We start from the raw sequence: 20,727 nt of genomic DNA, 5'->3' as shown, positions 1-20,727 counted from the left end.
ATTATTCAATTAAAAATTGCGAAAAACAAACAAAAAAAAAACATACTTCCATTCTTCATTTAACACATCTTCAAGTACAAAATATTTAACCAGCATAGACATAATTTCGTGGTATTTATGCAAAAGCCAGGCGGAATTGTTCTGTAACAGGATTTCTGTCCTATGGGTGAGCGATCGTAGGATTGAATAAAAGAAAGTCGAAAAGCAACACACATATCCTTTTCTGATGCTGATATAATTCAATAACTAACCACAATACGAACGCCAACAAAACTCTTAATAAAGAGTTATATATAATGCATTTTTCTTTTTGGTTGACAGTGATCTAAATACAGGTAAGCCTCCATTTACGCGGTACTTTATTTACACGAATTCGATATTACGCGAACTCAAATTAGCAACCATTTTTTCAAATACGCGACTTTTTTTACGCTATTTTTATATAACGCGGCAACAAACAACAAGAAACGAAAAAAACACAAGCGAATAACAGATTTCTTTTTTGAAAACTTCGTTAATTTTTATAAATTTTTTGTTATGTTTATGTATTGGAATATTTTGTTTTTTTTTTAATTTTTTCCTTAATTTTCGATAAGAACTACAACGGACGTAACTACATTTTTATTGTTTTAGCAGGATACGTTATAAAATCAATAATAATAGAGTATTCTTGGCAATTGTTCAATCAATCAAAAACTCGATTTTGAATTTTTGTGTTGTTGTTGTAGCAGCAGTGTTTGCTGAATTCACAGCCTTTGGCCGGATGAACTCGGGTCATTCCGGTGCGTAGAACCGGCTGTCGTGGAAATGTTTTTTTTTGTGTAGTTACGTCTGCTTTCATTTAAGGTGACGATATGTATGTACATATGTGTTTTCTATTTAACGCGATTTTAAGGTCCCAATTTCTTTTTTGTTATATGACTGATGTATTGTTTTACGCGAAACAAAAAATTACTGGTTCCACAAAAGCATTTCGTTCTAAATTAGAACCTCGTTTTACGCGAATTTGATTTACACGCTACTTTGTTGGGCCCAACAAACTGCGTAAATGGAGGCCTACCTGTATAGTCAACGGTATTTCGATGTAGCACTATGTAATAATTAATTTATAAAGTCTTTCGATATTTTCCTGATGATCTGGTCCAAGCAACCAATGAAATGCGTATAGAAACTAGCTTATCTTCCAACTATAAATTTCAGTGAATTATCAATAAATATATTGGAAATTTAGCTAATTTAAAAATAGTTTTCTTATTGCTTATGTATTTAATATTAGCTAAGTTAATTTAGTTAAATATTTTTCAACTTTGAGGAGTCACTGTCAAAAACTCTACTTTCTATAAATCTAAATTATTTAATTACACTAAAAAAATAACATTTTATTGGTTTAATTAAAACAGACAGCCAAATAAAACAAAAAACTATTCTACAAACTGTCATTACTGATAAAGTTGGAAGTGGAATAATTGAGAAAAAACACCGAACAGTAGCGCATACATTTGTTATTATTTCTACATTTATTTTCATATTTATTTGTCGACTTGTCATATCATTAATTTTCACAAATTGCAAACTGTTTCCGAATCAAAAACCCACAACAACCACCCCCCATCATTGTTATTTCTGCTTTATAGTTGAGTAATAATTTAAATACGAAACCATACAAACATTTAAATAAACAAATTTTGTTTATATTTGTATGAATGTATGGATGTGTGTGTAGTAGAAAATAACAACACTGCATTATATTTCCTTTTCCCGTTTGCGTTTGTTTTTCGCGAGTGTTTTTCGTTTATAATTTGTTTGTAGGACTGCGACTGAATGAGTGTTTTGTGTGGGTTATTGTTGTATTATTACTATAATGGCAGCCAATTTTATTATGGTTATTGCTGTTGTAGTTTTTATAGTTATAATTGTATTTGTTGTTAAATTACAAATAGTTTTGTTGCTTGCAACTGAAATAGCAGATACAGAGTTTCATAAATTGAGCTACAAATGAAAATAATGTATATCAGATTTGATTAAATGAAATACCTATATTCGTGTTTTTTTAGAAAATGGTATTTTTTATTATTACATACATATGCCCAATTCACAATTGATGTCGTAGTATTGTAGCATTGTATGTCATAAATATTTTTCAAACAAATTTTTCGAAACAAAAACAAAACATTAATAAAAAAATTACGACATACAACAATACGACACCAATTGTGAATTGGGCAATAGTCTCATGCGAAACAAACATCTTTCAAATATAAACCTATTTGAAATAAGTTTTTTTCTTAAAAATTAGTAATCTGGGTTTAAAACCATATGTGTAGCTGGTTGCCCATTCGCCTTAAATGGTTGTTTCAATTACTCTGACTTGTTGTTTGTAATGTGTTTTTTAAAAGGATATTTTATGAAAAACTTGATTGCTTTTTCTTTGTGTTAGTTTGTATATTAAAATGATATCATAAAAATGTTAAAGGATTTGCTTTTTTCCCCCTTTATACTGTAAGAGCAAATAACTCTTATGGTGGGAAAGCAAACTACAAACAGTTCATTCACTTTGTTATTTGGAAAAAAGTAATTTTATACAACAAAGGAAAATTCTTGAGAAATTGTTTTGCTAAAATTTATTTCAATTGTTGTTATTTAAGGAAATTTAAGATGACTACATATAAGTATTTGAAAACATTTAAAAAATTTTCTAAATGTTATTTTAGTATTTATAATATTTAGAAAATTCTTTTTTCATTGTGGAATTAGTTCGTAGCGACATGGAGGCTAGGTGAAATAATGAACCGATTTCAGCCAATATCAATAGTCTTCTTCATTGGCGCTACGAACTAAGTCCCCAAACCGCAAATGAATTAAGGTCCCAAAATTGTATAAAGAAAAAACCAACAACGAAATTTAGGGACTTAGTTAATTTTTTGGGGATTTATTTCATTTCTAAAATTGGGAATTTAGTTCATAATGAAATTACTCTGGAGTGGTTTTGCATTGCAGGCCTTCGACCGGACGCAATGGTTTCCTTCGGTAGGACTTTATCAATCATACAACTTTTTCTTATATAGGTATCTAGATAGATTTCGCTCCACATAAGTTTCATATACATACATATACGGAAGTTATGTAACCTAATTTCAGGATGATCGGTCGATAATTAGCTATAGCTTCTATATAAGGCCCGCTTCCGGAAATCACTTTAACGAAAATAAAAATATTAATATTAAATAAATATTTTTTCTCATTTGGTCAGTGTAGGATATTTATGTTCGGGCTTGACCTGTAGTTTCGTAACAATTTGTAATAGTTTGTGGTTATTGTATACCTAAAGTATTTAAAAAAAATATTTGTTATATGGTAAATTATACGTAATTGAATCGCTTGTTTTTGATTGAAAGTTCTACCAGCAAATAAATTTAATTAATTTCAATAATATTATGCAGTTTAAGACAACATAACTTAAGCCAAAAGCATTTTTTTGCCATTAAAAACAATAAATTTATTATTATTGTTTATTAATAACTGCATGCAGTGCTGCTATAGTCTAGTCTATATAGTTGAAAACCCACTTAAACACAAACACGCATACAATGAGAGGCCCTCATAGTTCACAAAAATAATAAAAATCTCAGTTACTCAAACGTTCATGTATACTAGGGAGGTCCTTACTTGTCACTTCTTACATTTTCGATGCTCCCTAGTTTTAAAATAAATAAAAATTTAGCTATATTCAAAAAAATTGTAAACTAACGTTAAAAGAAAATAAAAATGAATATTATAAAACATAAATATGCAACCAGAATTTAAATATTAGAAAATTAAATTAGTTTTTTAAGAAATAATTTACGAATTTGTAGGAAAACAATTAACATATTTTGAGAAATGTTGAAATAAATACTGATTTTTACTTAAAATATGTCCTTATTTATAATTACATGAGTTTTTGTCTTCGTAGGAAACAGTTAACCTATTAGCAGGTATGACCAACAAAATTTAATTTTTTTAACGGCAGTTTCGAAGCTCCATTTTTAAATTTAGAAAAATTTTATTAAAGAAATTTAAGAATTTGTTGATCATCACATTGGGAATTATTGAGAAGGGAATAAATATATGAAAAATGTATGTCAATACAACCTATAGTTTTTCAATACCTGCGATTTAAATTTTGCGGTTTTCGAGAAAAAAATATTTTTTGGCTATATGGCTTATGAACCCAATTTCCTTACTGTTCAGAATATTATACTCCAGATAATTTTAACTATACTCAGAAAATTTTACTAGCCTTAAAAATTTGGAATTTTTAATGGAAAGATAGCGAAATGTTATATATTTTTGGGCCGATTTTAATAAAGCTTGACAAAAATATAACATAAAATCCAGCATTTCTAATGACAGCACTAACTGGAAATAAAGCATTAATATTCTGAACAGGTTTTACTTAAAATTCATAACAGTAACTAAATTGGGCTCATTTGCCAAAATATGGCCAACAAATTAATTTTTCTCGAAAATTGCAAAAATTTAAATCGCTATTACGGAACAATTATATGAGGTAGTGACATACATTTTTCATATTTCTGTACCCTATTATATATACAATAAATCCCAATGTGGTGATCAAACAATTTTAGAATGGAATTTTGAAGCTACCGTTAAAAAATTAAATTTGTTGGTCATATATGGGATTAGGTTAACGGTATCCTATGAAGACAGCAACTCATATACAAGTAAATATAGATATATATATATGGATATATTTCTCAAAATATGTTAATTTTGTTCCTACATTTCTTTAAAATATTTTAACCAACTTTTGTCTATTATATCATAATATTAATAGGCAAGTCGATTTCTTTAGACCGGTTTCGTTTTTTAGGAGTTATAAGCGTTTAAAGTTATAAGACGTGTATGTGTGAACCTTAAGCTAAGAAGAAAACAAAGCAATGCGTGTTATAAATAATAATAAATAAAATTAAAATAATAATAAATAAGAGAAACAATTAAACAGGATTGATTTCGCTTTGTTTTAAGTGAGAGTTGTTAAAATTATATTTTTAAGGTGTTTTTTATTTTCTAACTCCCATATGCATAAACAATTTTTAAATTTATCAAAGGTTTATAAAACAAAATTTCCATTCAAAATTTGTTTTATAAACCTTTGACAAATTTAAAAACTGTTTATGCATATGGGGGTAAATATGTAATTGTACATAAGTAAATAGTTATTTTATAATATGTGCAGAACTATAATTGTGACGGTTTTCAAACTTCATACGAATCAATTACTTATCACTGCATGAAGTTTAATCAAAAATGGGACGGGTCGGAAAAAATGGTGAGTCGCCTTCCACACAAAGTAAATTAGTTACATATTTCTAAATATTTTGTGAACTATAATTGCAAGATTCTTCAAACTTAGTCTAAATGGCTATTTTATAATGTTGCATAGTTTCGCTGAAATTGTTCGGGATTGGAATAGTGGGCGTGGCACACCCTATACAAAGTATATAATTAATTTCGAATATCTGTAGAACTATAATTGTAAAAGTGTTTAAACTTATAGCGAATTTATTTCTAATTACTGTGCGGAGTTTAGCTGAATATAGACGGAATTAGATTAGAGGGCATAGCTCCCAAAATGGGAGAGGCCGGAAAAGCAGGTGAGTCACCTCCCATACAAAGTAATAATTGCAAGGTTCTTCAAACTTTTTCCATTTTACACAGATTGACTGAAAATGGTCGGGATTGCATTAGTAGTTGTGGCACAAAGTAAATAATTAATTTTGAATATCTGGAGAACTATAATTCTAAATGAATTTAAACTCTGTATCAATCAATTTATTACCATTCTACGGAGGTTAGCTAAAAACGAATTTATTCCTGTTCCCTGTTTGAAGTTTAGGTAAGCATGATAGGCTTAGGAGGCGTGACCCCTCCCTTATAAAGGGAAGTTAAATTAGAACTTGATATTTACATAAAAGGTTTAAAAATGGGTGGGATCAGAGCTGTGGAGTGGTATCTCCCATACAAAATTAGTTAGTTATTTTCTAATAAGAAGTGAACTGTAATTGAGAGATTCTCAAATTTTGTATGTATTATTTTCGTATTTCCATTCATATTTTTTTAATTTTACTACGGTAGGGATAGCGAAGTGCACCGGGTTATGCTAGTCTCATTAAAACGATAATTATGTACACATTTCGATTCTTTTGCATTAAATTGCAAAAGTAATTATTTAATGGCAAACTTTTAACAAAAACTGAACAAATTAACATTTTTGCAAATGCACCACAAAACTTCAGCGTTGTTGTGCCACCAATTAACATTATCCTATCATCCTAATATTTTACACAACGTATTTCTACAATACATAGAACAATTTTAGGTGGTACAGGACCTTGAACTTTTTTTGCATCCATACAATATTGGAGCACTCTACTGCACATATATGAGTAATACTAAAATATTAAAAAAATCCAAAAGCTGTTATACATATCTGTAGACATTAATGCGGTTTAATTTATACATATTAATTAAATACATTTTTACTATCACACAACAAGTTCTTTATAAATACTAGTGTTTCATGCTCCTTCACATACAAACACCCATAAACACATAAATAAATCTGTGCAAGTATGTTGTATATAAATCAATAACTATAAAATTTATTGTTTAATTTTTTAACAATATCCATATAGCCAACTTTTTTTTACATAATTTGCAATGTACATATTTTCATACTCAAGTGGCAAAAGTTTTAAAAACAAATAGAAAAGTGTAAAGTTTCATTAAATGAATGAACGAATGAATAAATGAGTTGATAAGTATGAGCAAATTTTGTATAAAGCAACACCAAGTTTTTCGAGTACATATACGATAATGCAACCATATAAGTATTTACTTTTGTGCAGAAAACTCATATTTATATATTTATAGGCATTTTTGTAAATTTTAAACATGTATGTATGTTGTGCGGGTTTAAAAAAGGATAATAAGTAGTAGGAAAAGATGTGGGGTTTTATTAAGCGTTAGTATCAGAAATCGAAAATAACTCGTTCGCAAATCCTGGCATTAGAAATTACCGTTTGCCTTCAGTTAACAAAAATAAATCACTTACAAAAAATTACAAAAAAATGTTCGGTTATGTATGTATATGAACTTTTGTTGGTTGTAGGTTTTTTAATAGGGCACAAAACACGCCATATTTGAATAAAACCAAAATCAGATACATTTTGTTTGATGTTTCGAGATTTGGGTCAAAGTCAAAAATTATAAAAAAAAAATGTTTTTAACATCTTTAACCAACCCATTCTAACTTGATGCCGAAAAAATTCATAAAATGTTATAGAAATCGTAAAACACAAATTATTCAGTCTTACATTTTTTTTAAATGAAATTTCAAAAATAAATAAAATAAATTAATTTTCTCGGTTCTAAAAAGAATTGGTAACAAATTATGTAAATTTATTACACTATATCGAGCCCTTAGCGCCAAATTATTGTAAGCGACATTTTTAAAATTGCAAATGTACTTACAATCAGTTGAGAAATAAGTAGTAAATTCACAACAAGAATATGTAGCTAAAAAAAAAAAAACATATAAAATTGTGTGGGAATCGAACAGTCACATTATTTGCTTGTGTTTGATAGTCAAGCTGCTAACTCACTGCTCCATGTACGAGTTATTTTATTGTAAGTTAACAATAGTTTTAACATCAACATATAAATGAATATGATATGAACAAAAAAATGAATGGCTTTGACAGGTGGCGAACCACTAACCTCCCGTTTTCCAGTCAAACACACTAGATAGCTGTGCTAAATGCAAAAGTTCATTACCAGCCTGTATAAAAATAAGTACTTATTCTAGTAAATAAAATAATGTGCTGGGTAACCACCACTCCTTACAAAAGAATGCATGAAATAACTAGTTGTCATTACAAAAATTCACAAAATTTTTGCTGGGAAGCGACACACAGTGGTGTAGAAAAAAAGATGGAAATAAATCTGTAACTTCTAAATGGTTAAATTGGTTTGAATGAAATTTCACGTGCGCAAAGAAGAAGTATTGTCGAGTTTAAATTTTGAACGTGGACCTCATGGGCCCACCAGGGACGCGACCAAGGGCCCTCAAAGTAGGACACCAACATTTTTACCCACCCTACTCCAGTTTTTTGATAACAGCGTATCCAAATCCGGATTTTCTCCAGTTTTCCTTTATTGGACTAACAACACATGTATGTGTCAAATGGAAAAAGAATTGATATTAATTATAACGAGGAAAACACAGAGTATGAATTTTTAAAGAAGAACCAAGTTTATAATATCATAGGTTTAAATTGATGACTCATATATTACTCCAAACATGTATAAAAACTAATAAATATTTAAAAACCAGCGAAAAACCTGTTCCTCAAAAAACATGTTGCTGTTCGAAATGAATTCTGATATTGAGAAAAAGTTCACATAAAGTGATCTCAGAAATGTATACTTAATATTATAAAAACAAGTAAGAGTTATGTTTGCCTGTGCAGAATCTTGTATGATACATGAGGAGTCACAGAACAAAAGGTACTTTTTCGCACATTTCAAATTTTTGAGAAAATGAGTTTTATTTATTTCGCCCCCTTAAAAACAGCATTAACCTGAAAATGATGTATCAATAGATACATCTAACTGCTACAAGTCGCCACATTAAATGTTAAGGATGTTTGATATAAAACCGTTTTTATATCGGAAAAAGAACCTTTTGTTAAAAAATAAAGAAAAAAAAGTACGTTTTGTTAAAAAAAAAAAAATTAAAAAGTATGTTTTTTTATGAGTTTTTTTTAAACGATAATATTTTAAATAAATGATTTTAATCCTGATACATATAAACAAATTACACATTGAAATTGAATAATTTTTTTTTCGTTTTATACTAGTGTTGTACGTTATGTTAAGCACAATTTTTTTTAGAAACAAATTTAGCTGACTTGATTGTTTCTAGAAGATTTCAACCCAAATATTATAAAAAATACCAAAAAAACAATTTTTGAAAAGATGCGAAAAAGTACCTTTTGTTCTGCGGCTCCTCACATACAATTTAGTATATTGTTAAAAAGTGAAAACATTTGGGAAATTTTTGTTATAATTAATTTTTATTTGAAAAATTACTTATGTATGTCGAAATTTATGTTAATGTCATTATGTAATATGTATATATTGACAATCAAATAAATTTCTGATATAGGGGTTATATGGATTATATATAGAAAGATTAGGATTCACATACAATTTGTTTATGTTCACGATATTAATTATTATAAGACAATTATGAATGATCAAGTAATTTTCTAAAGGAAATCTTGTTGACTAATTTTCGATATATTTTTCCGAGTAATTAGAACTAAAATGTGCAAAATTTTAGCAGGTATTCTGGTGGGACATTTGCATAAGGGTTAGGTGAAATAATGGACCGATATTGCCCAGTTCAACCAACCGTATAACTTTTGGAAAATTTCTGCCTGCTATCTTCTTTCGTTTGGGCCCTATTGTGTTTTCAACGGACAGACAGACGACCTGACAGATCTAGATCGTCTTAGAATCTTACGAGGAACTAGAATATATATACTATTTAATATGGATCTGAACAAAAATGTTGATGTATTACAATTTACGCCACCAGTCTTTTTTGATGGTGAGTGTCTTCTCGCATAACATCAAGTATGAATGGATACTTATTAAAAAATTTATTTCAGTTAACACATTTTTAAAAAATTGCACTTACATAAGTACGACAGAATAATTTAAAATATAAAATTCATTACATAATTACACAGAGTTCGAGAAGGCCAAAGCTCAGGAAATTGTAATTATTACAAAGTACATATGTATATTCACAATACGTTAGGGTTTTGCCATAGCACATCGTTTTTCCTGATCTTTACATTACATTAATTTGAATAACAGTAATTTTCCAATATCATTTAAGTTATAAACTCACAAACAATGTACTATGTATGTGTTTCTAATATGTTGTTAAATATATTTTTTTTTATAATGTAAAGTGTTTATCACAAAGATTTCCTCGTTAAGTTGTAAAGTAATTGGTAAAATTTTATGAATTTTTTCTACACTTTATTTTAATATTTTTTCATGAATATAAAACCATTTTTAATTATACTCTGGTGTATAATGTGCAGGGGAATTATGCTTGTAGTACGAGTACTTACACGAATTTATATTGTATGTAGTATGAATTCATATGTATTTACTGTGAATGAGCACACACATTTAAAATAATTTTATCATTTAATATAAAAATAGAGCACAAGGAGCTTGTTTGACAGAGATCAATATTCGAGAGGAACAAGTGTGAACTTTGAACTGGTAGAATTAAACATTGAAATACAGTTAGCTTTTATTTATCATACTTTTAGGTGTTATATTAAAAAATGTTTTGTTAGACAAAATTCAGAACGAAACTATTTTTCAGAAATAAATTTATACTTTAAAGAACTGTAAAGTAAGTTGTACACCTACATAGTATATGTTCGTACATTCATTCATCTATGCAAGTATAAATAAATATACACGTATATTTGAGCTGATTCCTTAACTACTTATGAATATGTGATGATGGTCTGTTTTAAAAATGTGTATATAAAAATATTAAAAAACCAGTTAATATATTATTAAACCTATACGCATGAAGGTAGGTAAACATTTTTTACATTTACCATACAATATTCCTCTGTATTTTTGCAGTACTTTTGAATGCTTTAATATTTAAATTAAATGAGTTCTATGAACATATTTATCAATTCATACATATGTGTATAAATTCTGGTGTTTTGTTTTAATGAAATTTAAATAAAATTTAATATACAGTAATAACTGTATAAATAAATAAATATTTAGTACTCCTAAACAATGAAAAAGTGTTTTTCATATATAAATACCCTAAAATTACTGGTAATTTGTTGTAATGCGTTAAATATTAAACATTATTTTTTGTATAAGTAAAATGTTTAAATATGCAAACAATTTTTAAAACACTTACCTATTAAATAGATGAAGTTGGGAAAATTCTAAAATAAATCCTGAAAATAAAAGGAAAAAAAACAATTTGTTTAATATTTATAATTATTGTGTACTTAAAATTGTATGTAATTCTTAATATGTTAAATAAAACGCATAAATCTTAATAACTAGAAGTAAGGTAAATCTTAGGTTTTTGACAACTGCGTTAGGTCTTTGACAGGAGAGTTTCCGATCTATGTATATTTATCTATGACTTCTACTAATGTCTACAGTTATCAAAAAATTACATAAGAAAGTTACGTTCAACAAACATAAAATTATTTGAACAAAATATATTAGATAGTTTTTGGTATCACCTGTAAAATTTGTAACGGATTTTCTTAACTCAAAAACCATAATTTTGCCATTTGAAGAAGCCATCAAAAAAACTGAGTGTAAATTTGTTCGAATTGTTGCTGACAGACCTTCATTATGAATTCGGGTTATTAGTTGATGGCTTGGTTTATCAAATATATATGGCACTAAATTTAAATATTTTGTAAAATAAGTTTTCGTAAAGAAAACATTTTTTTATTTTTTTTGGATTTGCTGAAATAACATACATAAATAAAAATACACTTCACGATGGCACTAAAAATGCCTGACACTTTCTATATGGGCTGTTTCATCTATGCATTAAGGTGACCCTTATATTGAACTTTATTGGATACTCGATGTGAAATCGGTTAACGTTTAATGTGCTACCTCATTTTATTTCAAGTTTTGGATAAACTTTAAAATAGAAGTCAAATTTAAAATAGTTTTCATATTTCCTTTACCCATACATGTTTATTAGGGTGGCCCTTAATAAACAAAAGTTAGATTTTGGCCATTCTTACCCTCCAGTTGAACATTAGTAAAAAAATCATCCTGAAAAAATTTTAGGTAAATCGGTTGGGGATAAGACGTTCCGCAAGCCCTCTGAAGTTTTGAGATGCATTTACAAGGGGAAAAAATTCATTTTTTTCAGTTTTTGTAAACATTTTGCCATTAAAAAATTACTTTTGTAATTTAATTTAAAATAATCGAAATGTGTACGAAATTATCGTTCTAATGAGATATAAAAACCAGAAATCGGTCAAAAAATGTTAAAGTTATTAAAAATTCGCCAGGCCATTAACGTGTCTCAGGCCACTAGAACAAGAAATGTAGGAACAAAATTAACATATTTTGATAAATATTAAAATAAAAGCTCATTTTTACTTAAAATATGTCCATATATACTTTTATATGAGTTTTTGTCTTCGTACGATACCGTTAACCTATTCTTAGGTATGAACAAAAAAATAAAATTTTTTTTAACGGCTGTTTCAAAACTCTTTTTTCAAATTTTTAAAAATTTTGTTAAACAAATTTCAGAATTTTTTGATCATCTCATTGGGATTTATTAAGAATATAATAGGGAATAAAAATTATGAAAATATCTCTTATAGTTTTTTCGTACCTGCGATTTAAATTTTGAAATTTTCTAGAAAAACCAATTATTTGAGAAGAGAAATTCCAAATATTGAAAAATTTGACCTTGATTTAAGGGTTAACGTTTTCCGATTTTAGTAAAAGTCTCAGAGTATATTTAGAATTATCTGGACTATAATATTCTTAATAGGTTTTACTTAAAATTCATAAGAGTAAGGAAATACAGCTCATTGGCCTAAAAATTGCCAAATAATTGGTTTTTCTCGAAAATTTCAAAATTTAAATCGCAGGTACGGAAAAACTATAAGAGATATTTTCATAATTTTTTTCTATTTTTATTCCCTATTATATTCTCAATTAACCCCAACCGATTTACCTAAAATTTTTTCAGGATGATTTTTTTACTAATGTTCACCAAACTGGGGGGTGAGAATGGCCAAAATCAAACTTTCGTTTATTAAGGACCACCCTAATGTTTATATGTATATAAAATATAAAAATATTCAGATATCAATAAACCATTTTAATTTGATACCAACAAAATTCGTGCATATCTCAAATTTTCAAAAATTATTTATACAACATTTTAAAAAATTGTCTTGGATTAAAAAAAAAAAATTCGAAAAATTTTATATATTATATGTTAGCGTGGAAACCGATATAAGTTGGAGGTTTTTGTTTTTGGCCAACAATTTAAAAAAAAAGCATTTCGTAGCATAATTTTTTAATTTCAGATTATTTCTTTGGGTTGCTTATTTACGGTGGTACAATTTGAAGTTTGATATCAAACTTTGGAAACATTTGCATAATTCCCTAAGATCACTTGATTAAACAAGTTTCGGCAATGTTGATAGGGCAATTTGTTATAAATAATTTAGAAAAAGTGAATAATTCATTTACTAAAGAATTAGTTACTCATATTAAAACCCGAATTAATGAAGGACGTAAATAAGTTCTTAATACATTTATATTGTACTTGAAATCAGGATCACGTCCAACTAGCTCCAATTGTTTAAAGCATAGTTCCAAAACGGATACTAAAGAGTTTGTTAGTCAATTGTTTTCGAATGTTTTTTTAATATTATATTGTTAACTTTAACGTTATTTTTTGTTTTTCTTTAACAATAAAATATTAAAAAACTTCATTCTATAATTTTTAAAAAAAAATTAAAATTATTCGATTAATTTTAAACATGTGATCGAATTATTCGAACAAGTTAAAATCTCTTATTCGAATTATTCGTTTCATTCAAACAAGAGAAAAAATCGAATAATTTGAATTCGAATTAATTAGGTAGACGTAACCACTGAATAAAATATATTTTAATTCTTTTCTAAATTTCAAAAACTTATTTGACTAAACTAATAATTTTGTTTTATTTTATTTGATGATGTTTGATCTTACAAAACAATTGTAGGAGTAAACACGTCAAAAAAATTTGTGTTAAAAAAATATTTGCCAAGTATTAAAAAATTAGTTGTAAAATGTGTTTTGCTTGTAATTGTAGAAGTTTAACTTTAGGAATATATAACTTGTTCTTAACAAACAAATTTCATCCATTTAACATTTTTTAATAGTGACCCCAGATGGGTTAGAAATTTAAAATTATATAAAATTGGGTTGCGTGTAAACATAAGTCAAAACGTAGACATACATATTTTGTAGGTTTTAGTCCTAATAGTGAAAGATTTGGATTCAAACTCATTGAAATTAAAAAAAAAAAAAAATGTACAAACTCCTTAACAAAATAATAATACTGTCTGTATATGCAGTAGAGAGTACTAAAATATTTAAATTACTTTTTCCATAGATTTTTCTTTTGCAAGTTATTCTCTTTGTTACCGGTGGTAGACGCACATATAGATTATGTACTTGCCACATGCCTCATAAAACTTTACCACACTCATTCAAATTCATAAGAGTAAAAAGGTGTAAAAATTTTAAGTTAATGATTCATCAAATGTAAGTGTATAAATAAATGTTAGTAGGTAGGTGTATTTTGTGTATGAGCAAATGTCTTCTTGCTTGTCATATTAACAAAAATAAATGAAGTTATTACTTTTTATATGACAAAACATATAAAATTTATCAAAATTTCAGCATGTAATCAAAATGTAACCGACTGTTGATGATAAATTTATTTCGAATGTGAAATTGTTATGATGACAATAATATATAAAATAAAAGAAACACATCCTCTTGTTGTAGTTGTTATATGTTAATAAGACTTTTATGTGAAGCGGTTAACAAAAAGCAAGGTGGATGAAATGGAGCCTAAAACTAACTTTAATTTATCAACATTTTAAGAGTTTTTATATAAAAAATTTTACCGACAGTTTCATATTACGTCCTTTACTACAAATATTTTGTTTTGTTGATGAAACATATTTAGATACTATTATTAAGAATATGCAGTAAATATTTTTCGCAACCACATGAATTTTGCATAAATATTGTTTCTGGTCTATTTCCCATTTTACTTTCAATATGTATTCTCTTTGCCAACTTATATTGTTTTTTGCAAAAAACAAAAAAAAAATCTTTATGCTCTAAATGTAAGCTTAACAAATACTAATATTTTTGTATATTTTTCGGCTTTTATAACAGAGAATAAGTAAACAATAGTTAAGTGGGTTCTTTTTGGGTTCGAAAAAATATATAACTAAAACCTCAAATAAGAAATATAACAGCAAAACAAACAAAACAATAAAGTCTCAATATCAATTGTTAACTCTGGGTTTAGTGAAGTATTCGCAGTAGTCAGTGGTCGGCCATAGTTACCCCAAAAGCATGATTTTTAGTTAATGAATAAATACATTCAGTGGAAATATACAACTACACAAACACTGTCGAAAAACATAAACAATGAAACAAAAAAAAAATATGAATCAGAACATAAAAACTGAACCGGATAATGTGAACAAAAGGATATACAAAAATAAAACACCCAACTACTTGAATCAGAACAAGCTAAGGAGAGTGTATGTAAAATTTGCATGGGAAGGAATTGCGTTGGGCGTAGACGAAACTGGCACAACCTCTACGAATGAGAGTTGATATGGTAATTCCGCCTTAATAACATACATGGGATGTAGTGGTAATAAATAGGCTTAAAATTCAGCTAGTAATTCAATCCTCAAGACATTGTCAGAAATTATACTTTCATGACACTAGTACATATTTATGGCATTTCAGCTGTTCATTTGAATTTCAGGAAAATGTATTAATTATTTTCCAAATCATCCCTGCATTTCATGGAGCTAGTTCCAAAACGTCGAAATGTGGTGCAAATTATAACTATTTAATTTCCACTTTAGCAGCCATACAGAAAGGTTTAAGATTTCCAATTGGCACTTTTCAAAATGCTGGAATGTGATTTGTATTATATGCAATGTTTTACACAACGTTCCTGCAAGTTGAACCATATTCATGGAAATTATATGTTATTCCGAAATGTTTTGCCAACAATTTCTCATAATTCATAAGGAATCGTTTGCCAAACTAAGTGAAACTGGTAACATGTTATCTACCGCTCAAATAAACAAATCGCGAGGAACCTGAATTTATAAATAATTAGATTTCAGATAAATTTTCCGTTGCAGTATATTTAAGGTTCTACTCAACCGAATAAAACCTTAATTTACTATATTCATACATATATAAGTAAATACAAACAAATACAGAAACTAGAAAACAATAGTTTTACCATTTATGCAAATTTATATGGAGAAAATTAGCATGAAAATAGCAACATAAACTAAACAAAATAAGTAATAACAATGCTATTATTAACATTAGAGTTTATTAATAACAAATGATTGTTTTTGTCCATTGTTGGTTTTGCCTTTAGAACAATGTCTGATTATGTCTGTTGATTCATTATGTGGAACAATGGTATCGATCCACAACTTTTTAACAAGTAAATGTATTTGTTACAAAACTTTTTTAATAATGTTAAATTAATGGAGTTGTGTATTTTGCATTTAAACAAAAAATTAAATAATTTTCATGTTTAATTAGTTTGTTCGTAGTGTAAAAAATAAAAATTTTATTGTATTTCTTAAATTTCTTATTTTCAGAAGAATATTATCTATCATTTATCAGTATAAATTCACTTTTTGCAATAAATCATAGAGAAAAACGAGTTTATATTTCAAAAAAAGTCTGTAATACAAACTCTGTATATCAATATCCTCTCTAAAAATACACATTTTATAACTGAAAATAAGTCGTAAGTAATAACATTTGTATTTGTGGACGAGTTACTGTCGGTCTCAGTCCTTAAATAAACTTGAATAGTCATACAATATTTATATTTATTGAAATATGACATAATTCTGTTTAGTGAAAACTATTTTTAAAATGTTTATTTATTTTCTTCTGAAGAATTTTTTATCAAAATTGAATTAGCAGTGCTGGATTATTGAATTCATTTGTTTTATTTTTTTTTTTAAATAAGTCAAATATTTCTTAAGAGTATTGTATATTTAATGTTAAATAAAGTAGTTTTTTCGATAATTCCTGTTTAGACTGCACCCTAGGACGATCGAAATATCGTCAGAATCATCATTTAATCTGTCAAGCAAACAAACACAAAATTTAATTTAGAAGTTATCGATATGACTATAAGGAGAAGATTTCTCGATGCAAATATCGCAGAACGTAGTCCAAGGAAAAAGCCAATATTAACAGAAATATCTAGTAGTACTAACGCTAGATGCCAAATTTGTATGTCGTGGTAGTCATAGTAATCACTGGCTTAACCCTTTCCTATCTGACGGTACTTATAAGTACCACAATTTTTAGCACCATGTAGTTTTTCTTGTATTTAAAAATGGTGGTATCACAATAATTTTTTGGAATTACTGAAGCTGTAGTTTAGAAGATATATATAATTTTCTAATTACTTTGTTATCTGCCCAACTCATTGCTCATTTGAAAACCTAGGTTAATACTACATCGATTTTAAACTAAATAAGTACAGTAAAACCTTGATAATCCAGATATATTTTCAAAATTTAAGTTGTGCGCTTTGCCTTCTAGATTTTATAGGTACGCCCTTTAAAAAGTAAGTAAGTCTTAACTTTTGTATAGAAATTAATAAACGCTTACGAAAATTAGTGAAATTTTTTTCACAACATCAAGTCATGTAGCATTCAGAAAGCATAGTTATTGAAAAATTTAAGAGAGATATCTAAAATTAATGAAAATTCCAAAATTAAATTAACTAAAATTAATTCCAATGGAATTATAAGCACAAATATGAAGACAATATTCAGATTAATTAAAAAGTTGTTGGCTTCATAAAAGGCGCTTTTTTATAATAATAACATAAATTAAAATGCCTTTTTATTTAAATTGTTTGTTTTATTTGTTAATAGAAAATATTGTGCTGTACAACATTTACCATGCCAACAAAAAATAACACACACATCTCCCACCAAGGCTTTGTAAAATGTTTCTATTTTTTCAATAAAACATAAAAATGCTAATTTCCATCACAAAATCAAAGTAGTCATTGGAAACATAGACAAAAACACATAAGTATGTATGATGATACGGTTGGGAAGGAGTGTGGAAAGTGGAGTACATAGGGTGGTAGTGGCATAATATTATTGTAATGATATCGTATAACAAAAATAACATAAAATACATTAAATATAGATTACAGGAAGCAAATCACATTTAGACAAATAGACAGAAACACTGACATAAATACATACAATATATGTATATATATACAAACACAGAGACAAGTCGGTCACTCTGTCAGTCAGTCAGTTAAATAAATATTTTGTACAACAATATTATTTATAGATTTTTATATCATTAAATAAACTTTTAAAATACATTTCAACAACTATTGTTAGGAGTTATTTATATATATAAAACATGTATCGTTAACTAAGAGTGTAAACGTGCTAAGTCCACTTTTTTATGAACATTTAGATTTTAATACAAAACGATAGAATAAGTAAAGATACACTTTTTGCATAAACAAAGTCTAAAATTATTTAGTTTTTTCTCGTTTTTATACTGTGGTATGCAAAAGTGCTAAGTCCGTCTCATTACAAAAGTACTAACTCAGTTAAATGGAATGGAATACGTTCTAAAATATAGCATAGTGTAAAACTATTTTTAATTATTGAATTACAACAAAAAAAACATAAATTTTTGAAGGAAATATTTGAGACTTTCAATCAAATAACAGAGTTAGAACGATACTAAGTCCAGCAAAAAAAAGTATGTAACAAAAAACGTGTAAAATCACAAAATAGGGCTTATAAGTATACACCGCACTTCTTCTAAACTGTGATTATTTATCATTAAATCAACCAAATATGTAATAAAACAGCTTTGAGAGATTTCTAAAATATTTAAAACTATGGATTTTAGAACGTTGGGTTAAAAAAAACTTATTACGTTTGCACACTAATCAAACGTTCAAGAGATATTTAGTTAATTTATTTATTTTTTTTTAATTCTGCTCGATTTTTTGTTTTTTAGATATGGCGAGATATTTGCTATAAAATTCTGAATAAAATCGAAACAACTTGCTAACAGTTATCTCGTACCTATAAAAAGTTACATGCATTAAAAGTTGGAAAATGTAAAATAGGCCGAATTTTTTACATTTTTCTCCAAAAAGGCCCCAATATTTTTTTTGTAAACTTTATACGATTTTGCTCAATTTTCAGCATTTTGTTTTTAGATGACGGGAAATAATTTTAGACCTCGGGAGCATCGCTGATCTGTAATGTTCAAAATAAGGGCCGCCCCAACATATGTAAACATATGTATGTATATGTTCATTAGGGTTATAACTTTTTTACATTTTTTGCAAATATCAAAATAGCCCAAGCATAAACGAATAGACCATTAAAAATTATTTAAAAAAATTGTATTACTTTTTCGCGGTTGTCAAAAAAATTTCACCCACAAAACACGGTAAAGTTTGGAAATCTGTTTTTTTTATATTTTATTTTATTAATAAAATATTTAAAATTTTGTATTTAAAATGAATACTTTTCTGGGGAGATTTTAAAAAATCGATTTTGTGGGTGAGGGTTTTATTCCAAAATTACCCAAAACTTTTTGTTTCCTAAATAACACAACATTCGCCATCTCGTGTTGCTAGCACCAAAATTTGGTTATAGCCCTCATGTATATTCACATAAATTCAAAATACTCCCACATGTTGTACAGATACAAAACGGTGACAGGAAAAAATAAATAATACTAAATACAGAAAAAAAATATAAAAACAAAAACATAAAAATTAAATCAATATTGTAGACATAAAGTGTATACTTACACAAACATAATATTATCTAATATTTACACATGTATATGGTACATAAGATGAAAGCAGGAAATGAAATGTATGAATTTATGCTTTATATTTATGTATTTGAAAACATCATTGTTTCTTTTTTGCGCATATTTTAAAGTGGGTTATTTCAAATATAAACAACAAACTGTCAGTACTCAACATGTATACTTCTGAGATTATTATAGACTTTTCACAACATGTTTAACTTTTATTTGTCCTGGGTCAATAAAGGTAGTGTATAATACGAATGTGTTGACTACTTAACCACCTAGTTATAAAATCGACGGCTTGGCAGCTTTAGTATAGAGTAGGGTATTCAATCGATTAACCGTTAATCGGTTAACCGATTAATTTTGGACGGTTAACTGTTCGAATAATTTAATATTTTCGATTTTCAAATAACAAATAAACCGATTAATTTGTGTCGATTAACCGATTAACCGAAATTCCTTTTTTTTGCACTATAAACTTTTTTGTATTTATTTTCCCTTTCAATTCAAATACAAATTTCAAATTAAAATTAGATATTTTTTGAACATCTAATAAACATAATTAGAGAGTATTATATAACTGACATATTTAATTTACATGTCTTTGAAACTTTGTTTGTATTTACATGTATAGACGAAACTATTTTTGAAATGAGTCTTTTATCATAACTAAGTGAATAATAGTTTCAAATCAAAATCTAAAATAATCCAAAAAGGAATATTCTTTATCATGCTTTTGATTTCTGAAACATATACATACAATCAGCGAGAGAGTTTTTTTCCAAGAAAAGTTTTATTAAATCTAAAGAAAAAAATCGTTTAAATTATATTCATTTTATAAAAGATTATTTCAGAAAATCTCACTAAAACCCTAAAAAACTCACACATCGCTCATTTGCTGCAACAACGTCATAATTCAAAAA

The 20,727-nt window shown here is 27.3% G+C and overlaps 1 protein-coding gene across 2 annotated transcripts in view; it reads right to left on the bottom strand.

Annotated features, from left to right (window-relative positions):
• LOC135963674 (protein toll-like) overlaps positions 1-20,727 on the bottom strand; it is a 235,536-nt gene that overhangs the window by 129,107 nt on the left and 85,702 nt on the right. For both annotated transcript variants that reach the window (XM_065515621.1, XM_065515620.1), the window contains exon 3: positions 11,045-11,084. The gene's annotated coding sequence lies outside the window, so the exon portion shown is untranslated. The remainder of the gene's footprint in view (positions 1-11,044; positions 11,085-20,727) is intronic.

The sequence above is a fragment of the Calliphora vicina genome, chromosome 1, assembly GCF_958450345.1.
Source record: "Calliphora vicina chromosome 1, idCalVici1.1, whole genome shotgun sequence".
Lineage (NCBI taxonomy): Eukaryota > Metazoa > Arthropoda > Insecta > Diptera > Calliphoridae > Calliphora > Calliphora vicina.
Note: the sequence above shows the minus strand (reverse complement) of the source record. Positions and strands in the feature narration are given on the sequence as shown.